General features: G+C 38.1%; 1 pseudogene; it reads left to right on the top strand.

Annotated features, from left to right (window-relative positions):
- Positions 1-1,394: 1,394 nt before the first annotated feature.
- On the top strand, positions 1,395-3,291 carry LOC118895809 (annotated as a pseudogene).
- Positions 3,292-9,654: the final 6,363 nt, after the last annotated feature.

The following is a 9,654-nucleotide window of genomic DNA, read 5'->3' on the forward strand; positions in this document are numbered from 1 at the left end:
TAAGTATTCAGTTTACAACATTATGCTGATATAAAAGACTTGATAGGAAAAAAAAAAAGAATAGTAATTTTACTGATTCGTAGCTATTTTGATTTCTTTATACTTTTCAAATATATTATGGTAATTAAACCAGTGTTAATTTTCCAGCTGTTCCATGTATTCTTAGATAATTAATAGTTGACCGTAGTTGAAAATCAGGCTTTTTGAGGAGGCATTTGTCATTGTTTTATTGTGTCAGTAGCTAAAATGATACACTCAGAAATGGAGAATATAGGTGGACATTACCCATTAAAGTGTGTCATTGCAGATTTTTTATATGAAACTTGTGTGCACATATTTTGAAAAGTTTTTGTGGCTTATAATTTTTAGTGTTTTTTATCTTGCTTTCTTTTTATGTGTTTTAAAATTTTTGTCAATATCTTTTCCAAATATTTATTTGTAAGCACTCAACAAATCTCTCATAAATAGAATGATGTTTAAAAATTTTTTTTTCTTTTAGAAGCTCAGCTGTTAACATTTTTGATACATCTTTGTATTTGTTTTTACTCCTGACAATCATTCAGTTTTTAATTATTTTTTAAAATTTATAGTTTTCTTAAAATTTTTGAACATTTTGAAGGATTTTTTAATTTTAGTAATCTAGAATTAAACAATTTGTCAGACGATTTTTTTCATTAATTCCCGATTTTCATTTTCTACAATATCTGACAACAGTCCAATAATATGCCTTATGCTTTATTGGAGACTCTCTTTGTCTTTGTTTTTTTTTTGCTTTTTTAAGTCTTTATTGAATTTGTTACACTATCACTTCTGTTTTGTGTTTTGGTTTTTTGGCCATGAGGCATGTGGGATCTTAGCTCCCCGACCAGTGATCGAACACGCACCCCCTGCATTGGAAGACAAAGTCTCAACCACTGGACCACCCGGGAAGTCCCTCTCTTTGCCTTTGAAATGACTTCCTCATTTGCTCCCCACCACCATGTTCCTATTACTCCGGTTCATGTCCTAATGATCTCTCTTTCAGAATCTACCTACCTCCACTTTTCCCTGTACTCCTTAAGTACAGTTCCGCATACTCTATTTTTATTTATTTATTTTTATCTAATCAAAATCTTGCAAGAACGTCCAGTTACCTCTGGGATAAGGCATAGTCATCATTGCAGCATTCAAAGATATTTACCATCTGGGCACAAAATAATTTTTCAAATATCTATTACTGCACTTCTCTGCATATATCCTATATCCAACTAGAGAAAAACACCCATTATTACCCACAGCATCCCTAAAACTTCTTGACTTCAGATTTGCTCATGCCCTTCTGAACCAAAGCTCCCTCTCTCCCAGTCAGTCCCAAGGCTGCGAACGCAGAGGAAGCACTTGAGGAGGACCTGCAAAGATGCGGTCCGTGCGCGTCGCAACGGCCATGGCCCACGCCCTCCCTGGGCAGGCCGGGATGGTCTCCAAAAATGCTTTGGGATCATCCTTCGCTGCTGCAAGGAATCTCCATGCCTCTATATCTCGTCTTCGGAAGACTGGCACTGCTGAGGTGTCCTCTGTTATTGGTAACACCTCTGTTGACCTTGAAGAGACTGTGCACTTTTTTAAGTGTTGGTGATGGTATTGCCCATGTACATGGGCTGAGAACTGTTCAAACAGAAAAAATCGTAGAGTTTCCTTCAGGTTTAAAGGGTATGTCTCTGAACTTGGAACCTGACAATGTTGGTGTTGTCGTGTTTGGAAATGATAAACTAATTGAGGAAGGAGATATTGTGACCAGAACTGGGGCTACTGTGGATGTTCCAGTCAGCAAGGAGCTTTTGGGTCTTGTAGCAGATGCCCTTGGTAATGCCCCTGACGGAAAGGGTCCAGTTGGTTCCAAGATCCAAAGGCGAGTTAGCCTGAAAGCCCTGATCTCTGTGCAGGAACTAATGTAGACTGGCATTGAGGCTGTGGACAGCTGGTGCCAATTGGTCGAGGTCAGCGTGAGCTGACTATTGGTGTCTGACACATTGGCAAAACATCAATTGCTATTGACACAATCATTAACCAGAAATGAGTCAATGATGGATCTGAGGAAAAGAAGAAGCTGTACTGTATCTACGTTGCTATTGGTCAGAAGAGCCATAGTTGCTCAGTTGGTGAAGAGACCTACAGATGCAGACGCCATGAAGTACACTATTGTAGTTTCAGCTACGGCCTCGGATGCTGCCCCACTTCAATGCCTGGCTCCTTATTCTGGATGTTCTATGGGAGAATGTTTTAGGGATAATGGCAAACACGCTTTGATCATCTATGATGAGTTATCTAAATAGGCTGTTGCTTATTGTCAGACGTCTCTGCTGCTCTGCTGACCCCCTGGTCGTGAAGCCTGTCCTGGTGATGTGTTCTCCCTACACTCCTGACCACTATAGAGAGCAGACAAAATGAACGATTCTTTTGGTGGTGGCTCATTGACTGCTTTACCAGTCATAGAAAGACAATCTGGTGTTGTGTCTGCTTACATTCCAACGAATGTCATTTCCATCATTGATGGACAGATCTTCTTGGAAACTGAATTGTTCTACAAAGGTATCCATCCTGCCATTAACGTTGGTTTGTCTGTATCCCGTGTCAGATCTGCTGTGCAAACCAGGGTCATGAAACATGTCGCAGGTACTGTGAAACTGGGATTGGCTCAGTATCGTGAGGTTGCTGCTTTCGCCCAGTTTGGTTCTGACCTCGATGTTGCCACTCAACCACCCTTGAGTCGTGGTGTGCGTCTGACCGAGTTGCTGAGGCAAGGATGGTATTGTCCCATGGCTATTTTTTCTTTTTTTTACAAAAATCAACTGTATTTATATACACTTGTAATGGACAATTTGAAAATAAAATTAAGAAAATGATTCTACTTAACAATATCATCAAAAAGAATAAAACATGTAGAGATAGATTTAACAAAAGACGTTCAAGACCTGTACATGAGTCCCATGGCTATTGAAGAGCAAGTGTCTGTTATCTATGCAGATGTCAGGGGTATCTTGATAAGCTGGAGCCCAGCAAGATCACAAAGTTTGAGAATGCTTTCTTGTTTCATGTTATCAGCCAAGAGCAAACCCTGTTGGGCAAAATCTGGGCTGATGGAAAGATCTCAGAAGAGTCGGATGCAAAGCTGAAAGCGATTGTAACAAAATTCTTGGCTGGATTTGAAGCTTAAACACCTATGGATTCACACCAAATGCCAGTTTAGTTGTGTCATCTTTTCTTCTAGTTGCATTTGTAAAAGGATTACTCCATCACTGCAGATGTACCGTAATCATGTTAAACTAAAGGTTCCATATTGAAAAAAAAAATTCCTTCTCTTCTTTCTATTCTCCATGTTGAATTTTCACTCTTCTTTCAAAATCAATTCAATTATTAGCTTTTTTATAAACTGTAATAGGTGAAAGAACATGATGTTTGAAATAAGACAACTGTTTGGAGTTTTACATATCTCATTTATTAGCTAAGATGATCAGAAAACTGACTAAAAACTGATTTAAAAAAATCTTATCAGTAAAGTAAGTCTAACATTTGTCTTTTCTTACAAAGGATTTTGTGAATCAATAAGAAAATGCACACTGAACAAGTCTCTGGAATAAGTGTGTAATATATATGAATCCCCTCATCTGGAAGAACTACCTTTATCCTGATGCCATTCATAGAAGATAATTAATGCTTCCTCTTTACCTCATACTCCAGATGCCCTTTTTATTTTAATAAATATATATGTGTATTTTATTTCCTCTACAAAACTGAGTTTAATGCACTATACCATCTGACTCATATTCCAAAGAGTACCCAAAATAATGCCCTGTACATAATAGGTTCTCCATAAATGTATTGACTGGAAGTGTATTGATCCTTACCATGGTTATTTAAGAATGATTTTGTTCAAAATGTATATTAATAATTTAGTTAGCTTTTATTTATTTTAAACATATTTATATTTAAATTTAATATAAGATGCGAAAACAAAATTATGTTAAGGAGTAATTGCTATAGAGTAGAATTTATTTTAGCCAGAATAATAGGATATGTCACACATAACAAAGAGCAACTGAAACAACACTAGCTTATATGTCTTAAAATTGTTTTGATAGAAACTAATTTAGTTAAAATTATATCCAGCAGTTAGGAACAAGTTTATTGTTCTATAATGGTTATCTAAATATATAAAAATAATATATACAGAATCTTTTAAGAACAATAACATTAGTAGATTTACTGATGAGGAAAGTCCAAAGCCATCTGTTAAAATTTATGTTACGTGTCTTCACAGAGCTCTTGCTTCTTTTGCTAATATTAAGTCAGAATTGAATTGGAAAAGGATGCGGTTTGAGCTAGTGTATCTTCATCCTTGTCCATTTCCCACTCTTCCCCCTATTTTTCCAGCTCAGACTGGGAGTGTCAGGCATGGACATGCCCCCTGCACTCCTTAGGCTCCTAGCAGCGGGTTTGTTACTGAACTCAGGTCCCGCTGCTTTCTACTCCAAAGTCAACACCCAAGAGGCCAGTGCTGGTAGAAATGGAAAATGCTGCTTTTAATCAGAAAGCTGGCAATCTTTCTGATTAAAAGATTAATCAGAGAGAAGGCGGGCTCAGTGTCCTCAGAAACGAACTCCAAATATTCTGCTGGGCCACGAAAGCTTTTAAAGGGAAAAAAGGAAGTAATCTTTGTTAATCATGGAGACAGGCGGTCACAGCTATCACCGCCCCCCACTGTGTGCAGGCTTGTCAACTCCTTGTGACCTTTCTTTAGCTGCTATCTTGTTCACACAGCTTGTTCACACACTTTGTTTGCCAGATTACTCAAAGGGAAGCTAGGGAAGGGATCTGGTCATCTGTTCATTACTTATTCCTCATTTTTACCTCTTTGATCTATGGAAAAAACCAACAGGTTAGGCAAGGCATTGTGTGATCACAAGATTTGAATGGTGTGTTTGGTCTGGAGATGAGCAGAGCATGGGGGCGCCTAGTTTAAAAGCTAGTTACAATGTAGCTTTGCTAAAGTGACAAGGAAAGGGGCTTCCTGCTGAGGGCGGTTTCCTGCAAAGAGCTGCTTAAAAATCCCCCGTCAGACATCATTCCATTTCTATGGGATCAGGGGTGAAGGTCCATCTTCTGTCACTTCTTCATGCTGACATGGGGCGCTGTATTCTCAGACTGGAGGATGTCGACATGGGTCCGTAGCATCTCTTTGCTGACAATTTTAGTTGCTCCTCTACAGAGCAAGCTACAATTATTTTGATGCCCACAAAGACATAGATTATTATGAGCAATCGTGTTAATCCCATTCTCTTGAGGCCAGTTCTTGGAATCGTGCTGGCCATAGACTCAGTACTGCTCAAGTTGGAGTAGCTCATGTCACGGCTGCAGTCTGGCTTTTTCCCACTGGTGGCAGTTACAGTATCTGTGAAACAACTCGGGAAGGTTGTTTTTTTCTATCTAGCTTTTTTTTTTTCTATCTCAAAATTGTTTCGGTGGTTCCATACAAAATTTAGGATTATTTGTTCTAGCTCTGCGAAAAATGCCATTGGTATTTTGATATGGATTGCACTGAATCTGTAGATTGATTTGGGTAGTATGAACATTTTAACAATATTAATTCTTCCAATCCATGAACATGGAATATCTTTCCATTTATTCATATTGTTTTCAATTTCCTTAATCAATGTCTTACAGTTTTCAGAGTTCAGGCCCTTCACCTCTGTGGTTAGATTTATTCCTAGATATTTTATTCCTTTTGATAAAATTGTAAATGGTATTGTTCTCTTGATTTCTCTTTCTGATAGTTCATTATTAGTGTATAGAATGCAATGGATTTCTGTATATTAATTTTGTATCCTGAAACTATTCTGAATTTATTTATTCATTCTGATAGTTTTTTGTGGAGTTTTTAGGGCTTTCTATATATAACATCATGCCATGTGCAAGTAATAACAGTTTTATTTCTTCCTTTCCAATTTGGAATAATTTGTTTTGTTTTATTGTCTGATTGCTCTAGCTAGGGCTTCCAATACTGTATTAAAAGAAGTGGTGAGAATGGGCATCCTTGTCTTGTTCCTAATCTTAGAGGAAAACATTTTGGCTTTTAACCATTGAGTATGATATTAACTGTGGGTTTGTCATAAATGGTCTTTATTAACTTTAACACATTTCTTAATGCCATGTATGTAATTCAAAGACTAAATTTTCACAACATATGTTCACTTACTTTTGGAATGTTTTTATTTAGACTTTAATATTGCAGCCAAAGATTTATACATATTCTTTCATGTTGCTTTAAAAATAGGGTACCAGAAACTATTCTTAATTTAGTTAGAGCATTACCAAAAATCATTCTAAAATATCCAGAAATATTTCCAGGTTTATATTTCAATAGAACAGACTTAATTATACTTCTAAGAAATAGTTTTGTCATATTGTTTTACATAGAAAATCTTAAATGTTTGTATTAAAATATGTCCATTCATTCAAGTAGTGTTTTTTGAGCAGTTACTAAGTGCTAAGGCTTTTGTTGTTGCTACTTTTATAAGTACTTAGGCTACATCAGTGAACAATAAAAATATCCTGCTCTTATGAGGCTTACACTCTAAGGAAGAAAAGACAGAAAGTAACCAATAACATAATTGTAATAAATCAGTGGTGTGTTAGAAGGCAATATATGCTTTGAAAAACAAAATAAAATGCAGAACAAAGGGAATTAGGAATACTGGTTTGGAGTAGAAGATGCAGTTTTAGTAGGGATTGTTAGGTTAAGTCTCAGTGAGGATGTGATACTTGAACAAACTCTTGGGGATGATCAGGGAGGTGACCACACAGATGTCTGTGGGAAGAGCATCTAGGCAATAAGAACAGACATTGCACAAACACTAAGACGGGAGAATGTTTGTTATGTTCTAAGAACAGCAAGAAGGCCAATACACACAGAAATACTAAACAACATAAGGACTATTAACAGAAAAAATAATTAAGGGGCAAATGGTGTAGGGTCCTGTCAGTCATCCCAAGATCTTTATTGCTTACTCAGTGGGAAAGGGAGTTATTGCAGGCCTTTGATTAGAGGAGTAAGAGGACCTGATTTTGACTTTAAATGCCTCTGGCTGCAGTGTTGTGAGTAGACTCTAGGTGATGAGGGTGAAAGCAAAGAGGCAATTTAAGAAAGAACTGCATGAATTCAGGCAAAATATATTGGAGCCTGGGACTAGGCTGGAGAAGACTTCAGGTGAAACAAACTTAGTGGGAAGGAGGTTGAGGAGTTCAGGAGATTGCATGTTAAGTTTAGGATGGTTCTGAAACATCCACCAGAGAGCCACACAGGCAGTTATAAATACATGTCTGAGTGGACTTGGTGCTGTCTGGTGATCACTAGCAAAAAAACGGTAGTTAGAGCCATATGATATGATGAGATCTTGAAGCCCAGGTTATTTCTACATCAAGAGGTAAGGGAGAATAAAGAGACCAGCAAAGATCTATGGAGAGAATTTTCCAGTGGGGTAGTATAAAAGCCGATAGCATTTGGTGTCCTAGAAGCAATGTCCAGAAGGCATATGAGGGAGAAGGAAGTGATTAACTGTGCCAAAAACTGGTCATCAGTAGATTATAACCTATCGTTCAAGCACTGACAGTGACAGGTGGGGCAGACAATAACACTTTTGGTTGAAGGAAAAGGAATCAAAATCCAGTTGAAGTGGGTTTGAGAGAGAATAAAAGAGGAGGAATTAGGGAGATTAAGCATAAGTATGTTTTCAAGATTTTTGTGTTTTGTTTGGTAAAGAGAGAGAAGGCAGGACAAGTTGCTTCAAGAGAAAAACAATAGGAAAAATAATACCGTGCTTGCGGAGCAGGGCAAGAACACTGAAAATAACTGATGATGTAGGAGTGATAGGAGAAGTTAGCTGAAGCATCGATCTTGTAAGCTCAGTGTAAGAGGGGATGGAGGAATAGATTATTAATTGTGTTCTGGGACCCAACTTCCAATGTGTTTTGGGAAGGTTTTCCTGCCGACATCAACAAGTGAATCTCCAGCCTCTTGACTGGGTGTCCTACAGTTCAACTCAGTTTCATTCCATCCTGACAGTATCTATGTGGAGATCGTACCAGATTCCCCAGGTAAAGGGTTCAGTCCAACAAGACTCTCCCCAATCCCCGGTCCTCCACTTCAAATGTCAGCCGCTGCTGCCGAGGTTGTCACCTGTGCTTCTGACTGACCAGCTATAGATTGGAGGTTTCCATGACCCTCTCCTCCTGTTACAGTTATTTGCTAGAGCAGCTCACAGAGCTCAGAGTAGCATTTTACTCTCTGGATCCCCTGCTTACTATAAAAAAATTTAACTCAGCAACAGTCAGATGGAAGACATGCACAGACAAGGTATGGGAAAAGGGTGTAGGTTTTCTGTGCCCTCTCCAGGTGTGCCTCTCTCCATGCATCTCCAGGTGTTCACTAAACTGGAAGCTCTGGTCCTTTTTATTTGTGTGTTTCTTTGTTGCTGTACAATACATTCCTATGACTTAACTTTTGGGTTTTTATGGTGGCTTCATTACATAGGCTTGGTTGATTAGATCATTAACTATTGGTGATTGATCCAACCTCCACAGAAGTTGGGACAGGACTGCAAGTTCCAACACTCTAATCACATGGCTGGTTCTCCTGGAAACCGGCCCCCATCCCTGGGTACCTCCACAAGTCACCTCATTCAAAAAATAAAACACAGCTTTATTACGCTCATAAATTTAGGAAATTCCCAGGATTTTAAGCACTCTGAGTCAGAAACCGGGAGGAAGACCAAATATATATTTCTTATAAATCACAATATCACATTTATGCTTAGTTGGGTGAAATAAGGTGGGAAGTCAAGATATAGATATGCAAATAGGTACAGATTTGGTGGTTCCTTCTACCATTTGGTAGTTTCTTCTGACTGCTTCAATTTTCTCAGTGAAATAGGAAGCAAGATCATTTTTTGAGAATGATAATGGGGAGGAAGTTTTAGAGGATCTAAGGAACCGGAAAAGATGTGAAATAGATGTTTAAGAGCACGTGAAAGGAAATGGGTTAGGGAAATGTATGATTGTTAGCCATCTTTAGGAGAAAATTGCCACATTATAATCATGAAATCAAAATGAGAAGAGCAGGCATAGTCTTTTTTTTCGTGTGTATATATACACACACACATATTCAGATTCAGCAGAGTCTAGGTGGAAATTTGGACTTAGATTTGAGGTTTTGCCAAGAAAATGTTAATGAATAGAGAGAACGCCAGGATATTTGAGGGTGAATGCAAAAGATTGATTTGAATTATTGGTCATGGGTTTAAATTAAGAAAGTAAGAAAAAGGATGCAAATTGGGTGAGTGAATGTGAAAAGATAATAGGACCAGTGGATTGGATGTTCTGGTGGGACAGATGTTACTGGAATTTGTACACTATATTGAGTGAGCTGTGTGGAGTCAAGTTTGTGAAACTGAGATTATTGCAGTTATTGGTAATGACCTTGACATGGGTCTAAGTGGTGGAGGTGCTATGAGGGACATGAGATTTGGAGTAGAAGAGTCCCTGGGGCTAAGAACCAGGATATTAGAAAAATCATCTAAAGGGTGATGAAATCTCAAAAAATGTTGGAGGAGTGACCGTGTA

Source organism: Balaenoptera musculus, chromosome 5 (assembly GCF_009873245.2).
Source record: "Balaenoptera musculus isolate JJ_BM4_2016_0621 chromosome 5, mBalMus1.pri.v3, whole genome shotgun sequence".
NCBI lineage: Eukaryota > Metazoa > Chordata > Mammalia > Artiodactyla > Balaenopteridae > Balaenoptera > Balaenoptera musculus.